General features: G+C 38.1%; 1 protein-coding gene and 1 pseudogene across 3 annotated transcripts in view; both read right to left on the bottom strand.

Moving 5' to 3' along the window:
- Window positions 1–25,060, bottom strand: part of TEX11 (testis expressed 11) — a 483,245-nt gene that overhangs the window by 263,116 nt on the left and 195,069 nt on the right. The gene's annotated exons all lie outside the window — the stretch shown is intronic.
- LOC143670978 (ATP synthase peripheral stalk subunit b, mitochondrial pseudogene) lies at window positions 6,031–7,325 on the bottom strand (annotated as a pseudogene).

Below are 25,060 nucleotides of genomic sequence, written 5' to 3'. Positions count from 1 at the left end.
AGAAATCTTACCCACTTTCCTGGTTACAAATCTTATCTCTTTGGTAAGCAAGTGGTTGCAAGATGTTTTTTTCTAACAAGTTTATTGAGCTATAAGACACATACCATGCAATTCCTCCATTTAAAGTTTGCAATTCAGTGGTTTTTAGTATATTGACAAAGTAGTGTAACCATCAATACAATCAATTTTAGAACATTTTCATCATCCCCCAAAAGAAATTAGTCATTCTCCATTCCCCACAGGAACCTGACCTCCACTCTTTATACTGACCTGTGTCCACCAAAAGATATTGGTGATGGCAACAGAATATTGTGAAAGTAATTAATACTACTAGTCCAATTTCTGTCTCTATAGTTTGTCTATTTAGTCATTTCATATAAATGGACTCATATAATATATAGTGCTGTGAGTGCCTTATTTCATTTAGCATAATGTTCAAGATTCATTCATGTTGTAGCATTTATGAGTGTGTCATTTATGCACAAATTTTTTGTGGACACGTTTTTAAATCTCCTGGTTATATACTTAGGAATGAACTGCTGGTTTATATGATAATTCCATGTTTAAGTTTTTGAAAAGCTGCCCAGCAATTTCCAAAGCAGCTTCACCACTTTATATTCCCACTAGCAGTGTGTGAGGGTTCCAATTTCTACACATCCTTGCTAACCACTGTTATTGTCTGCTTTTTTATTGTGACTATCCAAGTGGGTGAGAACTGCTATTTCACTGAGCTTTTGATTTGTTTCTCCCCAATGACTAATGATCTTGAACATGTTTTATGTGCTTATTGGCCATTGATCTATCTCTTTTGGAGAAATTCACATCCTTTGCCCATTTTTAAACTGAGAGGCTCTAATCCATCAAAAAATGAAGGTCCCCAAGGAGCTCACCAATGGGGAGTGGTAAAAAGAAGTTACAATTCAATAAAGGGCACACTAGAATTAAGAGTTGGAGAAAATTGCTGACAGAAGTTAAAGACCCAAATTAATGGCAAGGCATCCTGCATTCATGGATAGGAAAACTTAGTATTAATAAAGCATCAATACTACATAAAATAATAAAAAAATTCAATGACATACCTCTAAATACCAGCAGAATTTCTACAGAAATAAAAAAGCCAATCTCCAAATTCATATGGAATTGCAAGGGGCCCTGAATACCCGAATCAATATTGCAAAGGCAAAACAAAGTTGGAGGTCTCATACTTTCTGATTTCAAAACTTTCTAAAAAACCATAATAATAAAAACAGTGTGGCACTGGCATAAACATAGGACATATAGACCAATCAAAGAAAACTGAAAGGTAATAAAGAAACCCACACATCAACAGGTGAATGATTTTTTGATAAGAAGGCAGGAATGTTAGTGGGGAAAGAATACTCTTGTCAACAAATGGTGCTGGGAAAACTGCATAACCACTTACAAAAGAATGAAGTTGGACGCCTACCTCACACCATATGCAAAAAATTAACTCAAAGTGGCTTAAGGACCTAAACATAAGAAGTAAAACCATAAAAGTTCAAGAAGAAAACATAGGGGAGAATCTTCATAACTTTGGATTTGGGACTGATTTCTTACATATAATATGAAAAGCATGAGCACCAAAAGAAAAAAATAGATATAATGGACTTCATAAAAATTAACAACTTCTGTACATTAATAGACACTATAAAGAGTGAAAAGCTTGTGAACCATACATCTGATAAATTAATAATTGGAACATATAAAGACCTGCTACAACTCAACAACAAAAAGATAAATAACTTAAAAATCGGAAAAGGGTTTGAATAAACATTTCTCCAAACAAGATCTACAAATGGTCAATAAGGAAATGAAAATATGCACGTCATTGGCCATTAAGGAAAAGCAAATCTAAACCACAATGAGATACCATTTCACATTAGGATGGGTATTATTTAAAAAGAAAAAATAGAAAATAAGTGTTAACAAGGATGCAGAGAAATAGGAATCCTTATACATGCTGATGGAACTGTTAAATGGTGCAAACACTATGGAAATCAGTTTGGTAGATCCTCAGAAAGTTGAAAATAGAATTACCACATGACCTGGCAATACCATTTCTTGGCATACCCAAAAGAATTGAAAGCAGGGATTCAAGCAGATATTTGCACACCAATATTCTTTAACGGAATTATTTACAATTGCCAGAAGATGGAAGTAACTGTCTATCAACAAACAAATGAATAAAATGTAGTATATACATACAATGGAATATTATTTGAATGCTACAACATGGATGAAACTTGAAGACATCACTTTGAGTGAAATAAGCCAGAAACAAAAGAAACAGACAAATATCATATGATCTTGCTTATATGAAATACCTAGAAGAAGCAAAATTCAGAAATAGTAGATTATAGATTACCAGGGTAGGAAAGCAGGGGAAGAGGGCATTATTGCTTATTAGGTGCAGAGCTTTGTTTGAGGTAAAGAAAATGCTGGGGTAATGGATATTGGTTATGGGAACACAATGTTGTAAATGTAATTAATACTAAATTCACGTGTACACTTGGGTTAAAATGGGAAAATCTGAGTTGTACTTATGTTACTGCAGGAAAAACTTTTTTTTAACAACAAAAAAGGAACCATACAGAAAAAACCATAGCTGAAGAGGATAATAACTGAAACAAAAGTTCTCTAGAGGGATTCAACAGCAAAATGTAACTGGGAGAAGGAAAAAAAAACATCAAACCTGAGGATGAGGCAAGTTAAATTATACAATACGAGAAACAGAAAGAAAAAAGATTGAAGAAATGTGAACAGAGTCTGAAAGACTTGTGGGACATCATCAAGCATACTAATGTACACATTGTAGAAGTCACAGAATAAGAAAGAGAGAAAGGGGTAGAGACAGTATTTCAATAAAAAATGGCTAAAACTTTCCCCAATTTAATGAAATGCATGAAAAACACATCCAAGAAGCTCAATGAATTCCAAATAAGATAACCTCAGTGTGTAGTCCACACTGATAGACTACAAACTGTTGAACACCAAGGAAAGAATCCTGAAAGCCACATGAAATTTTATATTGTATATATATTTCCATAATAAAAATTATTGAAAAAATGAAAATGATCTAAATATATGAATTAAAAGACAGATGTTGGCATAGTGACAAAAAAAACTACCCAGTTGTAAGCTGTGTACACTTATAATGTAATAATATAAGTATGTAGAATGTAAAAGTTTGAAGAGATGTACCACTCAAGTATTTATCAAATGAAAGCAGGAATGATTATATTAATACCAGATAAAGTAGACTGCAGAGCAAAAAAATTACCAGATATAGAAAAGAACATTATATAATGACAAAAGTGTCAATCTTCCAAGAAAATCAATACTCCTAAATGTGTATATACCAAACAAATAAAAAATGCAACATATGTGAAGTAAAGTTTATAAACCAAGAAAGGGAAATAGATCAACTCAGTTATAGTTTGAAAGTGTTATGTACCCCAGAAAAGCCATGCTTTAATTCTGATCCAATCTTGTGGGAAATTCTTTCAATCTTGATTCAATACTGTAGTTTGGAAACTTTTGATTTGATTAGAGAGAGATGTGACTCCACCCATTCCAGGTGGGTCCTGATTAGATAACTATAATCCTTTAAAAGAGGAAACATTTTGGAAAGAGTCAGAAATGACAGAGCTGACAGAAACTTCACAGCAGAACTGACACAGATGTGGATATGTGGAGAACAGAAACACAGATGTTTGGAGATGCTTAGAGCGCAGCAGACATTACCATGAGATATTAAACAAGCCAGAACCTGGAGAGAGGCAAGGGAGACAAAGAGATGAAAGTAAGACCTGGAGAAATAAAGTGAGGAACCTCCACAGGAGCAGAGGCTGAAAGCAATGGAGCCCAGGAACAAGTGACCAGCAAATGTCAGCCACGTGACTACCCAGATGACAGAGGTGTTTGCCTTAATTTGGACACTTTCACTTCCTTAGGACTGTAAATTTCTAACTTATTAAACTTACTTTTTAAAAACCCATTTGTTCCAGCTCTGGTATAACGCATTCCAGCAGCTTGCAAACTAACACAATCCCTAACTCAAAAATTGATGTTAACAACAAAACAAAAATTGGCAAGGCTATAAAACTTAACAACACCATCAACCAATGGGATATAACTGACAATCAACAAGAGCAAAGTACACATTACTCACAGAACATTTGCCAAAATACACCCCATCCTAGGCCATAAAACTAATCTCAACAAATTAAAAAGAATTGTAATTATACAGAATATGTACTCTGACTACAATGGGTCAAATAGAAATCAACAAAAGAAAGATGATAAGGAAACCTCAAAACACTTGAAAACTCTACAACAATTCTAAGTGATCTATGGGTCAAAGAGGAAGTCCCAAGAGAAATGAAAACAACACATTAAACTAAATACAACTTATCAAAATGAGAGGGATAAAGCTGCAGCAGTGATGAGAGGTCAAGTTTTTAGCACTAAATGCTTATATAAAAAATAGGTCAGGTCTCAAATCAATAATCTAAGCTCTCATTTCAAAAAAACTAGAAAAAGAAAAGCAAAATAAATCCAAAGCAAACAAAATGAAGTATATAATAAAGGTAAAAGTAGAAATCAATAAAACTAAAAACATAAAAACACTAGAGAAAAATCAATGAAAGAATGAGCTGGTTCTTTGAAAAGATCAATAAAATTGACAAACCTCTACCAAGACCAACAGTGGAAAAGGAGAGAAGACATAAATTATCAATATCAGGAATGAAACAGGGTATGTATATCATTACTTCTGGTACACATTAAAAGGATAATAAGGAAACACTAAGAACAACTCTACACGCATAAAAGGATCATAAAGAAACACTAAGAACAACTCTACACACATAAAATTGACAACTTAGATGAACTAGACCATTTCCTAGAAAATCACAAACTACCATAAGTCATCTAATATGAAATACCTAATTTGAATATGAATTTGTATCTTTTTTTTTTTTTTGCATGGGCAGGCACTGGGAATTGAACCCAGGTCTCCAGCATGGCAGGCAAGAACTCTGCCTGCTGAGCCACCGTGGCCCACCCTGAATTTGTAATTTTAAAACTCCCAGAAAGGTAAGCTCCAGACACAGATGATTTCACTGAGAATTCTATCAAATCTTTAAAGAAGAATTAATATCAATTTACATATCTTTAGGAAAATAGAAGAGGCAAGATTCATTTTATGAAGACAAAATTACTGATACCAAACCAAAGATAGTACAATAAAAGAAACTAGTCTACTAGCCCTCATGAATACAGATGCAAAGACCGTACTAGCAAATAGAAATTACCAATATATTTAAAAGAATTCTACACCAAGATCAAGTGGAATTTACTTTACAGATGCAAGCTAGTTCAATATCTGATAACCAATCACCATACAACATTGTGGTGGTTTGGAGTTGGGAACCAGAGAAAAACTTGTTCTTAAATTTAATCCATTCCTGAGGGTGTGAACCCACTGTGAATGGGACCTTATGAGGAAGTTACCTTAGTTTTGGGGGTGGGGGTGGTGGTGGCCCAACAATCAGGATGCATCTTAATTCAATTACTAAAGACCTTATAGGGAAGGTCACAGAGAGAGAAAAAGCCACAAAGAACAGCCAGAAGCTAGAAGTTAATGGAACTCAGAAGCCAGAAGAGGCTTTCATAAGCACTGCTATGTGACAGAAAATCCAAGGACCAAAGATCACCAGCAGCCAGCCCAAGAACATGAGAGTCTGCTGGGAGAAAGCTTATCTTGATGACATGTTCAGTTTGGACTTCTCCTAACCTCAAATTCATGGGCAAATAAATTCCCATTGCTTAAGCCAACCCACTGCATGACACTTGCATTGGCAGTAAGGAAACTAAAACATACTATATTAACAGACTAAAGAAGAAAATGCACATGATCATATCAATTCATGCAGATAAGGTATTTGACAAAATCAAACACACATTCATGAAAAAATTCTCAGGAAGTTAAGAATAGAAAGAATGAACTCAACTTGATAAAGAACACCTACGATAACTGCATTTAAGAACTGTCTGAGCTTGAACCTTCTTTGCAAGCAGCTTTAGATCTGCAATGCACTTGGCAATTATCTCCTTTTCTTGCTGTTTAGAGATGCTCTGAATCAAGTAGCATATATATATACCTATTTTACATATATATACCTAGTTTATATGGACACTTGATCCTTTCAATGCATCATATTCTGCACAGACATATGATAGTCCAGGTGATTCTATATTTCATTGTAGACCTTATTCTGCCATTCTGGTAAGTAGCTGAAAGGCTCTACTAATGTTATTCCACTGAACATCAAAAAGATAATGGTGCTTCACAAACAGTACCAGTTATGACTTCTCTAATTCAACAGCATCCTGCATGTGCTTGATTTAAGTCTGCTTCACCTCTTCTAGTTGGGCAATTTTTTGCTCTTTGAGTTTATCAGCAAATTGTCCAATAAAGGCACCATATTTTTTAATTACAAAGATAAGTAACCCTGCTGTTGATAAGGTAGAGAAGCGCCTTTTGGATAAACACATATATTTCTCTGTATAGAAAATACATGATGTGTTAGTTAGATTCAGCTGTCAACTTGGCCAGGTGACCATACCTAGTTCTGTTGCTGTGGACACAAGCCAATGGTAGGTGAACCTCATCTGTTGCTAATTACATCTGCAGTCGGCTAGGAGGTGTGTCTGCTGCAATGAGTGACGTTTGACTTAATTGGCTGGTGCTTAAATGAGAGAGCACAATATAGCACAGCCCAAGCAGCTCAGCATACCTCATCTCAGCACTCGCAGCTCAGCCCAGGCCTTTGGAGATGCAGAAAGAAGTCACCCCGGGGAAAGTTGTTGGAACCCAGGGGCCTGGAGAGAAGACCAGCAGAGACCATCCTGTGCCTTCCACGTAAGAAAGAACCTCAGTGGAAAGTTAGCTGCCTTTCCTCTGAAGAACCAACAAAATAAATCCCCTTTTATTAAAAGCCAATTTGTCTCTGGTGTGTTGCATTCCGGCAGCTAGCAAACTAGAACACATGATAATCACAGTTCTGAGCATGTAGGATTCTGAAACACTAGTTTTAGAATTAAGGAATTGGAAGAATTCATCAAGAATCAGACTAAGGTGAACATTACCTCCACCATCAGGAATACGTGGTAGTGGGGCAAGACTTGGCAGCCCATGTGAAAGATCCCTGTGGCTTGAAAAAGCCCAGAAACTAATATATCTGTGTTCTTCAAAGAGGGGCTGTTATGGTGACAGCAGAAAGTACCAACTGGGACAGCATGGTCAACAAAGGTCCATAGGGAAGCTGTAGCATTCCTGTGATCCCTGGTGTCAGGGGCACCAGTAATATGTTCACTCACAAGTTTGACCAACTGGTCTCTGACAAAGATACAGAAGCAATCAATGGTAATGAAGAAGGCAGGGAAAGATGGTGGCATAAAGAGGTGCTCCTCCAAACCAGTTAGCAAATAGCCAGCAACTGTAATGAACAACTACTGAGGGGACAGCAGTGACTGGACACAGAGAGTACATCAATCTGGAACAGGTGGAATGGCTGAGATCCCACTCAGAATTGTAAGTCTCCAAAGCTGCAGAGGCCAGCAACCCTGCCCATGGGCATAGCAGGCTGGTTCCCCAAGGGGAAAGGAAACAGACTTTATGGTAGCAAGGGCTTAGCTCAATCAAGCTCCAATTGCTGAATCAGCCAACACATTCTGACTACGGAAAACAGGCCCGAAGCACAGACAAACCTGGAATAAGCACTAAAGGCACTAGGAGTTTTACCCCAACAAAGAAGGGAAGGACCTGACGGAAAAAAAAAACAAAACCAGAGGCTTTTTGAGTAGTAAAGCACAACATACTGGAGAAGGGGTAGATCCCAAGAAAAGGGGTCACATAGAGCCTTGGGACACATTGAGCAACATACCAACTCCGTCTCTTGATTGACAAAGCTGGGGGAGGGGTGGGGCCTGGCTCTGAAAAGGTATTTACTTGTTGTGTTTTTTTTTACTTCATAACAGCTCACTAGATAGAACTGCAAGCACTCTCAGTCTGTAGCACTGCACCAGGCAACAGCAGAATTAAGGCATATCTGATACAAACTAACTACTCAGGTGAAAGGGGTTAATTTCCTAAAAGGTATAACTTCCCCCAAGAAAAGGGGGGCATGGCTCAGCTAAAGTGGAGGCCTTCCTTCAGAGAATTCAGGCCACAGAGGCTGGTAAACGGAAGCAATCAAAGCCAAACTACTACCTCAGACTCTCTCTCAACCATACTAGTAGCAGGGAGAGACTACTGGAATTAAACTCACTCATCACTTTACACCAGTGGGGAGCTGTAGGCTGACAAGTGCCACATGCTGGGCAGGACAGGCAAAGCACAGAGTCTAGAGGCTTCATAAGAAAGTCTGAACGTCGCTGGGTCTCATCCTCAGGGAAAACTGACACTGGCTATTCTCTTCCTGAACTGTGGGCCTGTCTGATCTTGGAAAATCTGACTAGGGTCGACAATATCTGAGAAGACCCTCCAGAAAAAAAAAAAAAAAAAAAAACTCTCCATATAGGCAGGGCACGAAACAGAAAAAAGAGAAATAAAAAAAAAATGGATCACTTAAACCAAACATATGCTGGAGGTCTAGAATAAGTTGAACAGAATGTCAAAGTACATATACAGAAGAAAGCCACATAGCAAGAAAACCCTAGCTAAAAGACTGAAAACAACCTCAAGACTAAATTAATAAGGAAATCAAATGCCCAGAAACCAGCAAAAAACAACAAGTCATACTAGGAAAATTGAAGATATGGCCCAGTCAAAGGAACAAACCAACACTTCAAATGAGGTATAAGAGTTGAAAGAGCAAACTCAGGATGTTTAAACAGACATGCAAAATTGCATCAAAAATCAAATCAACGAGTTGAGGGAAGATACAAAAAGACATTGGGCGAATAGTAAGAACTCGAATGTTTGAAAAAAATAAATTTCAGAATTTAAAGGTACAATAGAAGAGATAAAAACTGTAATGGAAACCTACAAAAACAGATTTCAAGGGACAGAAGAATGAATTAGTTAACTAGAGGACAGAACATCTGAAATCCAACACGCAAAAGAAAATATAGGGAAAAGAATGGAAAAATATGAGGAACGTCTCAGGGAATTGAATGACAACATGAAGCGTATGTGGTCTATCATGGAGAATGACTCATGAGCACTTGAGAAAAATGGATATTCTGCTGTTGTGGGATGTAATGTTCTGTAAATGTCTGTTAAGTCTAGATCATTTGTTGTATTATTCAAAATCTCTATTTTCTTACTGATCCTCTGTCTATATGTTCTATCCTTTGAAGAGAGGAGTATATTGAAGTCTCCAACTATCACGCTAGAGGTATCTACTTTTCCCTTCAGTGTTGTCAGTGTTTTATCACATACGGTGGAACACTCTGGCTCGGTACATAAAGGTTTATAATTGTTATGCCTTCTTGTTAAGTTGTTCCTTCTATTTATATATAGAGTTCATCTTTGTTTCTTTTAATTGTTTTACTTTTGAAATCTAGTTTGTTGGATATAGTATAGTACCCGTGGTCTTCTCTGGTTGCTGTTTATGTGAAATATCTCTTTCTAACCTTTTATTTTCCACCTATTTTTGTGTTTGGTTCTAAAGTGAGCCTTCTGTAGACAGCATATAGATGCATCCTGATTTTTATTCATTCTACCAATCTTTGTCTTTGATTGGGGAGTTAATCCATTAACATTTCATTTTTATTACTATAAAGGAAGTACTTTCTTCTACCATTTTGTGCTTTGGATTTTACATCTAATTTCATAAAAATCTTATATCTAAAGTTTTCCTATTTTAACCAGTTCTGATAGTCTTCATTTCTAGACTCTTCTCCAGACTTTGTCTCATCTTTCCTTGTCTGCCTTCAGTATGTAGTGCTGTCTTCAGTATTTCCTGAAGAGCTGGTCTCCTAGTCACAAATTCTCTCAGTGATTGCATGAAAATATTCTAATCACCCCCTTGTTTGCGAAGGAAATTTTTGCTAGGTATAGAATTCTTTTTTTTAGTTATTTTTTTTTTCCTGCATGGGGAGGCACCAGGAAATGAACCACGGTCTCCAGCATGGCAGGTGAGAACTCAGTCTGCTGAGCCACCGAGGCCCGCCCTCACCTTAAGTTATTTTTTTTCAAATTTTTTTATTGTATAGTATAACATAATAAAAAGCAAAGAAATAAAAAAGTTTTCAAAGCACTCTTCAACAAGTAGTTGCAGGACAGATCCCAGAGTTTGTCATGGGCTACCACATGATCCTCTCATATTTTTCCTTCTAGCTGCTCCAGAATATAGGAGGCTAGAGGGCTTAAATACTTTTTTATCATCACAAATGACTCTTTTTCCTTCTTTTTCTGTGAACAATAACATATATACAAAAAAGCTTTATATTTCGAAGCATGGCACCACAATTAGTTGTAGAACATATTTCAGACTTTGACATGGGTTACAATTTCACAATCTTAGGATTTTACTTCTAGATGCTCTAAAACGCTGGAGACTAAAAGAGGTATCAATTTAATGATTCAGCATTCATATTCATCTGTTAAGTCCTATCTTCTATGTATAATTCCAGCATTACCTTTGATCTTTCCATCCCTCTCTTTGAGGTTGTTTGGGCTATGGAAATACTAAATTTTTGCTATTGGAAGGGTCTGTCACTAATATGGGGTAGGGAGATAGAACTATCTGATGTTCTGGAAAGGCTAGGATTGTTTTCAGGGCTTATCTGGACCAGGGACTCGTCTGGAGGTTGTAGGTTTCTGGAAAGTTGCTCTAGTGCCTGGAACCCTTGTGGAATCTTATATATTGCCCTAGGTGTTCTTTAGAATTGGTTGGAATGGCCCTGGTTGGGGGTTGGCAGGTTTTGATAGGTAGCAAGGTCTACCTGAAGCTTGCATTAGAGCAACCTCCAGAGTAGCCTCTCGACTCTATTTGAACTCTCTCTGTCACTGATACTCTATTAATCACACTTCTTTTCCCCCTTTTGTTCAGGATGGAATTGTTGATCCCACAGTGCCAGGTCTGGGTTCATCCCTGGCAGTCATCTCCCACGTTGCCAGGAAGACTTTCACCCATGGATGTCATGTCCAACATAGGGGGAGTGCAATGATTTCACTTGCAGAGTTGGGTGTAGAGAGACTGAGGCCACATCTGAGCAACAACAGAGGTCCTCCAGAAGTAACACTTGGGCATGCATATAGGAAGTCTAAGCTTCTCTGCCACCTATATAAGCTTCACAAGAGTAAGCCTCATGATCGAGGGCATAGCCTATTGATCTGGGTATCCCTAAAGTTTGACATAGTTATGTATCAAGGGATTCCATATTCTTTCTCCCATCCCTCAGGGGACTTTGCCAATACTTTTTGATTATCTGCTTAATATACTCTAGCATGTTCCTAGGCATTACAATAATCTATACAGGATTAAAGACCTCTTTCTTATTATAGGCTTCCAGTGTTTCAATTGTTCAAATGAGCTATACAGATAGGTGGAGTCAGATTATGGGCTACAGAAAGTTTCAGTTCCAGATCAAATAAACCTTTTTTCCATTAGTCTCAAAGAGTATGTGTGGTTCTAAAATATAGACAATGTCTTCCTTACCCCTATGTCCTGAAGTACTCTAACCCAAATGTGTTTGGCTTTGTTCTTATCTCTAAATATAAGGTTATATATATAAAACAACCTCTCAAAATCCAAAAATAATAACCACCACTCCAGACTTAATGTGTCTGCTCTAAAAGTTTATAATTTAGGCCCCTGTTTTCTTATAAGCATTTTCAAAAGAAGAACATACCATTGTTGTTCTTTCAATTCTGGCTTATTTTGCCTCACCAAATGTCCCACATCTTCATTCACATTGTTGGATGCCACCCGACTTTGTTCCTTTTTGTAGCAGCACAACCTTCGTTCATAAGTATACACCATCATTTGCCAATCTACTTCTCAGTCACTGCATCCTTCCACCACCTGCATTCATCAGGCATAATGTATAGTGCCCAAAGTCCACATTCCATCAACACTCTCAATTTTAGATAATTTCATTGTTTCCAAGAGAAAGAATACCAATAAACACACCCTCACAAAATAGGAAATCTAAACCTCCTCTTAACTCATGTCCCTCCCCCCATTATTTACCTCTGCTGTTGCTGCGGTAGCGCTGATGGTTTCCTTTTGAACATACCCCATAGTATATAATAGCAGTTATCCCCCTGTACCCTGGACTTAAACACTCTTTGTACAGGATCTTATCTTTGTAGTTAATCAGCAGGACACATAGGTCTATACAACCCCTTTCAATATTGCTCATTTTCATATGCTAATATTACTTATAGACCCACTAGAAAAACACCATCACTTCTACCTATTCCCTTACATTGGAGTTCAACCTCACTAGCTAACGATTCACCCATCTCTAGCTTCTATGTATCTCTACATTCTGTATTATAAGCCTCTGATTATACCTTTATGCTGGTCATAAAAATGGAGTCATACAGTATATAGCCATTTCAGTCTGGCATATTTCACTCAGCATTATGTCCTCAAGGCTCATCCATCTTGTCATGTGCTTCAGAATGTCATTTCATCTTACTGCTGCATAATATTCTATTGTGTATATATATATATACCACATTTTGTTAATCCACTTGTCTGTTGATGAGCATTTGGTTTGTTTCCATCTTTTGGCGATTGTGAATAATGCTTCTATAAACATTGGTGTGCAAACCTCTGTTTGTGCCATTGCTTTCACCTCTTCAGGGTATATACCAAGTAGTGGTATTGCTGGGTCACAGGGTAATTCGATATTTAGTTTCCGAAGGAACCGCCAAACAGTCTTCCAGAGTAGCTGCATCATTATGCATTCCCACCAGTAGCGCATAAGTGTCCTAATTTCTCCCCATCCTCTCTAACATTCAGTTTCCTGTTTGTTTAATAGCAGTCATTCTTATAAGGTGGTATCTCATTGTAGTCTTGATCTGCATTTCCCTTATAGCCAGTGATAATGAGCATCTCTTAATGTGCTATCTATATTTGCTCTTCATAAAAATGCCTATTCATATCTTCAACGAATTTTATAATTGGGTTGTTTGTACTTTTATTGTTGAGTTGTGTGATTATGTGATTTTTCCCTTTTGATTTGTTCCTGTGCTGTATTACATTAATTGATTTTTTTGTGTTGAACCATCATTGCATTCACAGTAGAAACCCCGCTCATTTGGTCGTGTTGTATAATTCTTTTAATGTGTTATTGGACTCAATTTGCTAATATTTTGTTGAGATTTTTTGCATTTATGTTCATTAGGGAGGTTGGCCTGTAGTTTTCCTTTCTTATAGCATCTTTACCCGGTTTGGGTATTAAAATATTAGCTTCTAAAATGAGTTAGGTTGAGTTCCTTTTTCCTCAATTTTTTACAAAAGTTTCAGCAGAATGGGTGTTAGTGCTTTTTGGAATGTTTGATAAAATTCCCCTTTGGAGACATCTGTCCCTGGCCTTTTCTTTGTAGGAAGATTTCTGATGACTAACTGAATCTCTTTACTTGAGATTGGTTTGTTGAGATCTTTTATTTCTCCCTGAATCAGTGCAGTTTGTGTATCTCCAGGAATTTGTCCATTTCATCTAAGTTTTCTACTTTCTTGGTACATAGTTGTTCATAGTATCCTCTTATCATTCATTTCATTTCTTCAAGGTCTCTAGTTATGCACCCCTTCTAATTTCTGATTTTGCTTATTTGCATCCTGTCTCTTTTTTTCTTTGTCAGTCTTGCTAGGGGCCCATCAATTTTATTGATTTTCTCAAAGAACCAACTTTCAGTTTTATTGATTCTATTGTTTTTTGTTCTCCCATTCATTTATCTTTGCTTTGATCTGTCTTATTTCTCTTCTCCTATTTGCTTTGGGGTTAGTTTGCTGTTCTTTAAAAAATTCTTCCAGGTGAGCAGTTAAGTCCTCGCTTTTTGCTCTTTCTTGTTTTTTAATATAGGCATTTAGGGCAATAAATTTCAGTCTCAGCACAACTTTGGCTGCATCCCATAAGTTCTGATAAGTTGTATTCTCATTTTCATTCGTCTCCAGATAGCTACTGATTTCTTTATCAGTTTCTTCTTTGATCCACTGGCTGTTTAAGAATGTGCTATATAATTTACATATATTTGTAAATGTTGTCATTCTTTGGTGGTTATTGAGATACAGCTTCATTCCATTGTGATCATAGAAAGTGCTTTCAATACTTTCAATGTTTTTAAATTTATAAAGGGTGCATGGGTAGTTCAGTGGTTAGAATGCCTGCCTTCCATGTGGAAGACCCGGGTTTGATTACAGGACCATGCACCCCAACCCTCACCCACACCCCCTAAAAAAAGAACTAAATTTGCAAAGGCCTGTTTTGTGCCCCACCATTCGGTCTATCTTGGAGAACGTTCCATGAGCAGTAGAGAAGAATGTATATCCTTGTGCTTTGGGGTGCAATGACCTTGTTATGGTCAGGCTCATGTGTCAACTTGGCCAAGTTGTTCTACCTGTTTGTGTGGTTGGGCAAGTGCTGGCCTGTCTGTTGCAATGATGACATTTCTTAGAATTAGATCATGATCACGTCAGCTGCATCCACAGCTGATTCCATTTGTAATCAGCCAAAGGGGAGTGTCTTCTGCAATGAGTGATGCTTAATCTAATCACAGGAAGCCTTTTAAGGAGGATTCAGAAGAGACAGGTCCTATTCCTGCTTCGACTTGTGAGCCTCTCCTGTGGAGTTCATCCAGACCCTCCACTGGAGTCATCGGCTTCATAGCCTGCCCTGTGGATTTTGGATCTGCATTCCCGTGGTCATGTGAGACACTTTTATACATTTTATATTTGTGAGTGTTTCCTGTTGATTCTGTTTCTCTAGAGAACACTAACTAATACAGACCTATACATATTTATTAGTTCTAATTCATTTATGAAGTTATTTATCTCTATATTTCCTTGTTGATCTTCTGTCTGAGTGTTCTAGCAATACAGGAAAGTGGTGTATTGAACTCTCCTACTAATATTGTTGAAACGTCTACTGCACCCTTCAGTTTTGCCAATGACTGTCTCATGTAGTTTGGAGCTACCTGATTGGGAGCATAAACATTTATGATTGTTATATCTTCTTGGTGAATTGACCCTTTAATTAGTATATAGTGTCCTTCTTTGTCTCTTATGATGTCTTTACATTTAAAGTCTATTTTGTCTGATATTAGTATAGCTACTTCTGCTTTCTTTTGTTAAAACTTGCATGAAAATCTTTTTCCATCCTTTCACTTTCAATCTATTTCTACCCTGCGTGTAAGATGAGTCTCCTGTGAGCAGCATATGGCTAGATTATATGTCTTAATCCATACTGCCAATTTGTATCTTTTAATTGGTAAGTTTAGTCTGTTAACATTCAAAGTTATTACAGAAAAAGTGTTTATTGAATCCACCATCTTGTTATTTTATTAGTCAGATCTATATATTCTTTTCCCTCTTTCTATTTTCAACCTTTTAGTTAGCCTTAGTGGTACTGTTCAATTCTATGCCCTCCTCCAAACTTCCCTTCTCCTGTCTTTTTTTTTTCAACTGGCAGAACTCCCTTTGGTATTTCTTTTAGGGCAGTCACTTGTTGACAAATTCTTTCAGGACTTGTTTGTTTGTGAAAATGTTAATCTCTCTCTCAGTTTTCAAGGACAGTTTGGCTGGGTACAGAATTTTTGCTGGAAGTCTTTCACTTTGATCGTCTTAAATGTATCATATCACTGCCTTCTTGCTTCCAGAGTGCTAGTTGAGTAGTCTGAACTGTGGTTTACTTTGTATGTAGTAGATTGTTTTTCTCTTGCTGCTTTCAGAATTTTCTGTTTCTCTTCAACATTTGACAGACTGATTAGTATGTTTCCTGGGGAAGGTCTATTTGGAGTCATTCTGTTTGGAGTTCTTTGGGCTTCTTTGATTTATATATTTATCTTCTTAATGAAGGTTAGGAAGTTTTCCCCCATTATATTCTCCATTATTCTTCCTAGCCCTAATCTCCTCTCTTCTCCTTCTGGGACACCAATGATGCTTATATTTGTGTGCTTTGTTTTGTGTATAATTTCCCTGAGCTCCAATTAATATTTTTCCATCTTTTTGCCATTTGCTGTTTTGAGTGTTTTAAGTTAGGTATCCTGTCCTCTATATCATTTACTCTTTCTTATGTCTCTTCAAATCTGGTGTTGTGTGCCTCTAGTATTTTATTTGGACCAAAGAGTCTTTAATTTCTGTGATATCTGCTATTTTTCTATTTATTCTTTCAAATTCCTCTTTTTTTTTTCCAGGTTAATTTCATTTTTATTAATTAAAAAAAGAATTAACAAAACAATTAGAAATCATTCCATTCTACATGTACAATCAGTAATTCTTAATAATATCACATAGTTGCATATTCATCATTTCTTAGTACATTTGCATCGATTAAGAAAAAGAAATAAGAAGACAACAGAATAAGAATTAAAACAATAATAGAAAGAAAAAAAAAAAACAAAAAACCTATACCTCACATGCAGCTTCATTCAGTGTTTTAACATAATTGCATTACAATTGGGTAGTATTGTGCTGTCCATTTCTGAGTTTTTATATCCAGTCCCGTTGTACAGTCTGTATCCCTTCAGCTCCAATTACCCCTTCTCTTTTTTTTTTTTTTAATTAACGGAAAAAAAGAAATTAACCCAACATTTAGAAATCATACCATTCTACATATGCAATCAGTAATTCTTAACAGCATCACATAGATGCATGATCATCATTTCTTAGTACATTTGCATCGGTTTAGAAGAACTAGCAACATAACCGAAAAAGATATAGAATGTTGATATAGAGAAAAAAATAAAAGTAATAATAGTAAAATCAAAACAAAACAAAACAAAACAAAAACCTATAGCTCAGATGCAGCTTCATTCAGTGTTTTAACATGATTACTTTACAATTAGGTATTATTGTGCTGTCCATTTTTGAGTTTTTGTATCTAGTCCTGTTACACCGTCTGTATCCCTTCAACTCCAATTGGCCATTACCTTACCCTGTTTCTACCTCCTGCTGGACTCTGTTACCAATGACATATTCCAAATTTATTCTCGAGTGTCTGTTTACATCAGTGGGACCATACAGTATTTGTCCTTTAGTTTTTGGCTAGACTCACTCAGCATAATGTTCTCTAGGTCCATCCACGTTATTACATGCTTCATAAGTTTATCCTGTCTTAAAGCTGCATAGTATTCCATCGTATGTATATACCACAGTTTGTTTAGCCACTCTTCTGTTGATGGAGATTTCGGCTGTTTCCATCTCTTTGCAATTGTAAATAGCGCTGCTATAAACATTGGTGTGCAAATGTCCGTTTGTGTCTTTGCCCTTAAGTCCTTTGAGTAGATTCCCAGCAATGGTATTGCTGGGTCATATGGCAATTCTATATTCAGCTTTTTGAGGAACCGCCAAACTGCCTTCCACAGTGGTTGCACCATTTGACATTCCCACCAACAGTGGATAAGTGTGCCTCTTTCTCCGCATCCTCTCCAGCACTTGTCATTTTCTGTTTTGTTGATAATGGCCATTCTGGTGGGTGTGAGATGATATCTCATTGTGGTTTTGATATGCATTTCTCTAATGGCCAGGGACATTGAGCATCTCTTCATGTGCCTTTTGGCCATTTGTATTTCCTCTTCTGATAGGTGTCTGTTCAAGTCTTTTTCCCATTTTGTAATTGGGTTGGCTGTCTTTTTGTTGTTGAGATGAACAATCTCTTTATAAATTCTGGATACTAGACCTTTATCTGATATGTCGTTTCCAAATATTGTCTCCCATTGTGTAGGCTGTCTTTCTACTTTCTTGATGAAGTTCTTTGATGCACAAAAGTGTTTAATTTTGAGGAGTTCCCATTTATTTATTTCCTTCTTCAGTGCTCTTGCTTTAGGTTTAAGGTCCATAAAACCGCCTCCAATTGTAAGTTTCATAAGATATCTCCCTACATTTTCCTCTAACTGTTTTATGGTCTTAGACCTAATGTTTAGATCTTTGATCCATTTTGAGTTAACTTTTGTATAGGGTGTGAGATACGGGTCCTCTTTCATTCATTTGCATATGGATATCCAGTTCTCTAGGCACCATTTATTGAAGAGACTGTTCTGTCCCAGGTGAGTTGGCTTGACTGCCTTATCAAAGATCAAATGTCCGTAGATGAGAGGGTCTATATCTGAGCACTCTATTCGATTCCATTGGTCGATAGATCTATCTTTATGCCAATACCATGCTGTTTTGACCACTGTGGCTTCATAATATGCCTTAAAGTCAGGCAGTGCAAGACCTCCAGCTTCGTTTTTTTTCCTCAAGATGTTTTTAGCAATTCGGGGCACCCTGCCCTTCCAGATAAATTTGCTTATTGGTTTTTCTATTTCTGAAAAATAAGTTGTTGGGATTTTGATTGGTATTGCATTGAATCTGTAAATCAGTTTAGGTAGGATTGACATCTTAACTATATTTAGCCTTCCAATCCATGAACACGGTATGCCCTTCCATCTATTTAGGTCTTCTGTGATTTCTTTTAACAGTTTTTTGTAGTTTTCTTTATATAGGTTTTTTTGTCTCTTTAGTTAAATTTATTCCTAGGTATTTTATTCTTTTAGTTGCAATTGTAAATGGGATTCGTTTCTTGATTTCACCCTCAGCTTGTTCATTACTAGTGTATAGAAATGCTACAGATTTTTGAATGTTGATCTTGTAACCTGCTACTTTGCTATACTCATTTATTAGCTAGTAGTTTTGTTGTGGATTTTTCCGGGTTTTCGACGTATAGTATCATATCATCTGCAATCAGTGGTAGTTTTACTTCTTCCTTTCCAATTTTGATGCCTTGTATTTCTTTTTCTTGTCTAATTGCTCTGGCTAGAACCTCCATCACAATTTTGAATAATAGTGGTGATAGTGGACATCCTTGTCTTGTTCCTGATCTTAGGGGGAAAGTTTTCAATTTTTCCCCATTGAGGATGATATTAGCTGTGGGTTTTTCATATATTCCCTCTATCATTTTAAGGAAGTTCCCTTGTATTCCTATCTTTTGAAGTGTTTTCAACAGGAAAGGATGTTGAATCTTGTCAAATGCCTTCTCTGCATCAATTAAGATGATCATGTGATTTTTTTGCTGTGATTTGTTGATATGGTGTATTACATTAATTGATTTTCTTATGTTGAACCATCCTTGCATACCTGGGATGAATCCTACTTGGTCATGATGTATAATTCTTTTAATGTGTTGTTGGATACGATGTGCTAGAATTTTATTGAGGATTTCTGCATCTATATTCATTAGAGTGATTGGTCTGTAGTTTTATTTTTTTGTAATATCTTTGCCTGGTTTTGGTATGAGGGTGATGTTGGCTTCATAGAATGAATTAGGTAGTTTTCCCTCCAATTTGATTTTTTTGAAGAGTGTGAGGAGAATTGGTACTAATTCTTTCTGGAACTTTTGGTAGAATTCACATGTGAAGCCATCTGGTCCTGGACTTTTCTTTTTAGGAAGCTTTTGAATGACTAATTCAATTTCTTTACTTGTGATTGGTTTGTTGAGGTCATCTATGTCTTCTTGAGTCAAAGTTGGTTGTTCATGTCTTTCCAGGAACCCGTCCATTTCATCTAAATTGTTGTACTTATTAGCGTAAAGTTGTTCATAGTATCCTGTTATTACCTCCTTTATTTCTGTGAGGTCAGTAGTTATGTCTCGTCTTCCATTTCTGATCTTATTTATTTGCATCCTCTCTCTTCTTCTTTTTGTCAATCTTGATAAGGGCCCATCAATCTTATTGATTTTCTCATAGAACCAACTTCTGGTCTTATTGATTTTCTCAATTGTTTTCATGTTTTCAATTTCATTTATTTCTGCTCTGATCTTTGTTATTTCTTCCTTTTTGCTTGCTTTGGGATTAGTTTGCTGTTCTTTCTCCAGTTCTTCCAAGTGAACAGTTAATTCCTGCATTTTTGCCTTTTCTTCTTTTCTGATATAGGCATTTAGGGCAATAAATTTCCCTCTTAGCACTGCCTTTGCTGCGTCCCATAAGTTTTGATATGTTGTGTTTTCATTTTCATTTGCCTCGAGGTATTTACTAATTTCTCTTGCAATTTCTTCTTTGACCCACTCGTTGTTTAAGAGTGTGTTGTTGAGCCTCCACGTATTTGTGAATTTTCTGGCATTCCACCTATTATTGATTTCCAACTTCATTCCTTTATGATCCGAGAAAGTGTTGTGTATGATTTCAATCTTTTTAAATTTGTTGAGACTTGCTTTGTGACCCAGCATATGGTCTATCTTTGAGAATGATCCATGAGCACTTGAGAAAAAGGTGTATCCTGCTGTTGTGGGATTTAATGTCCTATAAATGTCTGTTAAGTCTAGCTCATTTATAGTAATATTCAGATTCTCTATTTCTTTATTGATCCTCTGTCTAGATGTTCTGTCCATTGATAAGAGTGGGGAATTGAAGTCTCCAACTATTATGGTATTTGTGTCTATTTCCCTTTTCAGTGTTTGCAGTGTATTCCTCACGTATTTTGGGGCATTCTGGTTCGGTGCATAAATATTTATGATTGTTATGTCTTCTTGTTTAATTGTTCCTTTTATTAGTATATAGTGTCCTTCTTTGTCTCTTTTAACTGTTTTACATTTGAAGTCTAACTTGTTGGATATTAGTATAGCCACTGCTGCTATTTTATGGTTGTTATTTGCATGAAATATCTTTTCCCAACCTTTCACTTTCAACCTATGTTTATCTTTCGGTCTAAGATGTGTTTCCTGTAGACAGCATATAGAAGGATCCTGTTTTTTAATCCATTCTGCCATTCTATGTCTTTTGATTGGGGAATTCAGTCCATTAACATTTAGTGTTATTACTGTTTCGATAATATTTTCCTCTACCATTTTGCCTTTTGTATTATATATATCATATCTGACTTTCCTTCTTTCTACACTCTTCTCCATACCTCTCTCTTCTGTCTTTTCGGTTCTGACTCTAGTGCTCCCTTTAGTATTTCTTGCAGAGCTGGTCTCTTGGTCACAAATTCTCTCAGTGACTTTTTGTCTGAGAATGTTTTAATTTCTCCCTCATTTTTGAAGGACAATTTTGCTGGATATAGGAGTCTTGGTTGGCAGTTTTTCTCTTTTAGTAATTTAAATATATCATCCCACTGTCTTCTAGCCTCCATGGTTTCTGCTGAGAAATCTACACATAGTCTTATTGGGTTTCCCTTGTATGTGATGGATTGTTTTTCTCTTGCTGCTTTCAAGATCCTTTCTTTCTCTTTGACCTCTGACATTCTAACTAGTAAGTGTCTTGGAGAACGCCTATTTGGGTCTAATCTCTTTGGGGTGCGCTGCACTTCTTGGATCTGTAATTTTAGGTCTTTCATAAGAGTTGGGAAATTTTCAGTGAAAATTTCTTCCATTAGTTTTTCTCCTCCTTTTCCCTTCTCTTCTCCTTCTGGGACACCCACAACACGTATATTTGTGCGGTTCATATTGTCCTTGAGTTCCCTGATACCCTGTTCAAATTTTTCCATTCTTTTCCCGATAGTTTCTGTTTGTTTTTGGAATTCAGATGTTCCATCCTCCAAATCACTAATTCTATCTTCTGTCTCTTTGAATCTATCATTGTAGGTATCCATTGTTTTTTCTATCTTTTCTACTTTGTCCTTCACTTCCATAAGTTCTGTGATTTGTTTTTTCAGTTTTTCTATTTCTTCTTTATGTTCAGCCCATGTCTTCTTCATGTCCTCCCTCAATTTATCGATTTCGTTTTTGAAGAGGTTTTCCATTTCTGTTCGTATATTCAGCATTAGTTGTCTCAGCTCCTGTATCTCATTTGAACTATTGGTTTGTTCCTTTGACTGGGCCATATTTTCAATTATTTGAGCATGATCCGTTATCTTCTGTTGGCATCTGCACATTTAGACAGATTTCCCTGGGTATTGGATCCAAAAGTTTGGAAGATTTTTCTGTGAAATCTCTGGGTTCTGTTTTTCTTATCCTGCCCAGTAGGTGGCGCTCGTGGCACACGTTTGTCTGCGGGTCCCACCAGTAAAAGGTGCTGTGGGACCTTTAACTTTGGAAAACTCTCGCCGTCCGGGAGGTTCGCTAGCCGAAGCGGCTTGAGCCGGCCCGGGATCCGAACGCGGGGAGGGTTGCTGGCCGCCGCAGCCCGGGAAAGCGCCCGTCCGAATTTCCTTGTCGGCCTGGGGCACCAAGTGTGGTGGGAGGGCGGCAGCGGCAGCGGCCCGCCCCGGAGAGTGCACGTTCCCGGGGAGTCACGGGTTTGGGAGGGGCCTCCCCCAGCCATCACTGTTCTCCGCGGCCTGGGGATTTCCGATCCAATTCTCTCAGTTGGTCCGGGGGGCTGCGTGTGGTGTGGGCGCCAGCCGCCGCGGTTTCAGGGGACCGCCTCTCCAATTCTCCCAGCCAGCCTGGGAAGGGGGAAGGGAGTGACTCCGGCCGCTTGCCACCCCGCCCAGTGAAGCCCGCGCGCCTCGGCGATCTCACCCGAGCAGCTTCTCTCAGCCAGCCAGCCGTTCCAGGATGGGGTACACTGTCTTTTTTATCTTTGTTGTGGCTTTGGGAGCTGTTCTGTGTCGTTTCTACTCCCCTAGTAGCTGTCCTGGAGAAGAAACTAAGATCCGTGCATCTTACTAAGCCGCCATCTCTCAAATTCCTCTTTATGCTCTTCTACTGTCCTCTTGATCTACTTTATGTCAGGTGCTATCCCACTTACTTTATTAAGTAGAGGTATATGAACATCTTTGATTAGTTGTTCCAATGTCTGTTTCTCCTCTGGTGTTTTAATTTGGTCATTAGGCAGCACTATATCTGTCTGTGTTGTGATATGCTTAGTGATCATCTGTTGTTTTCATCGCATGTAAATTTCTTGATTGATTTACTTTGGAAATCAATTTCTTTCAGTAGTCTAGGCCTTATGTTTCCAGGATCGATGTGCCACAAGTAGCAGGAAACAGGGTGGGGCACAACAGTGCGGTGATTTCCTTCAGGGCAGGTGTAAGTGCAGATTGCAGATGATATGCTGGTGCCTGTGGACGCTCAGCAGTCAGGGAGGATGTAGCTGTGCAGCTGCAACATCTGGGAGGCATAACCCTGGCGTGCGCTGGTCTAGGGTGCAGGGCCCTTTGGGCGCATGCGAAGAGCTGTGGTAGCAGGTCAGCATCATGCCTTCATGTGTTGGGAGCAGATATGACTCGGCTGTACAGGTCAGCACTTTCTCAGGGCTGGAAAGCATGAGTGAGAGCTGTGTGCATGCGCAGGTCTAGAAGTGCTGTAAACTGAAGTTCCCAGAGCTGAAGGACGTAATTTGAGGCCCATGTGCATACGCACATCTAGGAGTGCCAAAAATTGATGTGCAGAGGTGTAGGGACAGGGTGAGGCTGTGTGACACTATGGGTGAGAGGCGGGGATAGCTTGGGTATGGAGGTTGGCGCCCATAGCCTTTATGTACTGGTGACAGCCTGCAGAGAGCATGGAAGAAGAGGTAGTGCTCAGGAGGGGTGTTGAAGAGGTGGGTTGGGCTGCACTTGGGGTGCAGTTGTGGGGTGGGTATGCACACTGCAGACTGGTAGAACGGGGGTGCTTGGAGCTCAGCGAATGGGAGTGAAGACGGGGTTCAGGTAGGTGGGGTGTGGGGTGACTTGTGGGTCATGGGGCTGCACTGGTGAGGGTAGTGTGGTCAAGGATTGTGGCCTTCCTTGCTTCCTAGTCCCTGGCTCCCTGTCTGTGCACTCCCGGGACTCTGTGCCTCCGTGCCTCCAAGGGGTACAGCTTTCTGCTTCTCAGTTCCTGGGCCTCTGCAACCAGGACCACAATATGTGGTGCAGAAGGCTCTCCCATGCAACCAGGACCACAATATGTGGTGCAGAAGGCTCTCCCATGTTACTTGCACTCTTGAACTGCCATCTTAGTCACCCTCCCGTCCCTTCTCTAACTTTCATGTGGAGCAGGACTGAACTCGAATTAGTCTATTTGGCCACCTTTCCAGAAGCCTACTCTCCCTACATTTATTCTGTACTATTTTTTAACAGCTTTCTTGTTATCACTGGTTTTCTGCAAATTGGTGATAATGTGCCTTAGTATACTTGTTTTTTAAATTAAATCCATGTTACTTGTTAAGACTGTACACCATGGATTAGTGGTTTTATATTTTTCATTGTATTTCAAATATTTTCAGCTATTATTCCTTCCAAAACTTTCCATCATCTCTCCACTCTCTTCATTTTCCTTCAGGAAATCAAATTATATGAGGCAGCATGAGGTTTTCTTAATGTCCACTGGAGTTTTTCTCTACTTCATCTTTTTCTCTGTGCTTCTTTTTTGATGTTTTCTATTGCTATCTTTGCATGGTCACTAAACATTTCTCCTGCAATGTTGAATGTGCATGTGCTGGTTTGAAAGGAAGTATGCCCCCTAAGAAAAGCCATGTTTTAATATAAATCCCATTTCATAAAGGTAGAATAATCTCTATTCAATACTGTATGTTTGATACTGTAATGAGATCATCTCCCTGGATGATATGATTTAGTCAAGAATGGTTGTTAAACTGAATTAGAGGATGACATGTCTCCACCCATATGAGTGGGTCTTGATTGGCTTACTGGAGTCCTATAAAAGAGGAAACATTTTGGAGAAAGAGATTCAGAGAGAGTAACACTACGAAGCAGAGAGTCCACCAGCCAGCGACCTTTGGAGATGAAGAAGGAAGATGCCTCCCGGGGAGTTTCATGAAACCGGAAGCCAGAAGAGAAAGCTAGAAGATGACGCTGTATTCACCATGTGCCCTTCCAGCTGAGAAAGAAGCCCTGACTGTGTTCATCACGTGCCTTCTCACTTGAGAGAGAAACCCTGAACTTCATCGGCCTTCTTGAACCAAGGTATCTTTCCCTGGATGCCTCAGATTGGATAT

Source organism: Tamandua tetradactyla, chromosome X (assembly GCF_023851605.1).
Source record: "Tamandua tetradactyla isolate mTamTet1 chromosome X, mTamTet1.pri, whole genome shotgun sequence".
NCBI lineage: Eukaryota > Metazoa > Chordata > Mammalia > Pilosa > Myrmecophagidae > Tamandua > Tamandua tetradactyla.
Note: the sequence above shows the minus strand (reverse complement) of the source record. Positions and strands in the feature narration are given on the sequence as shown.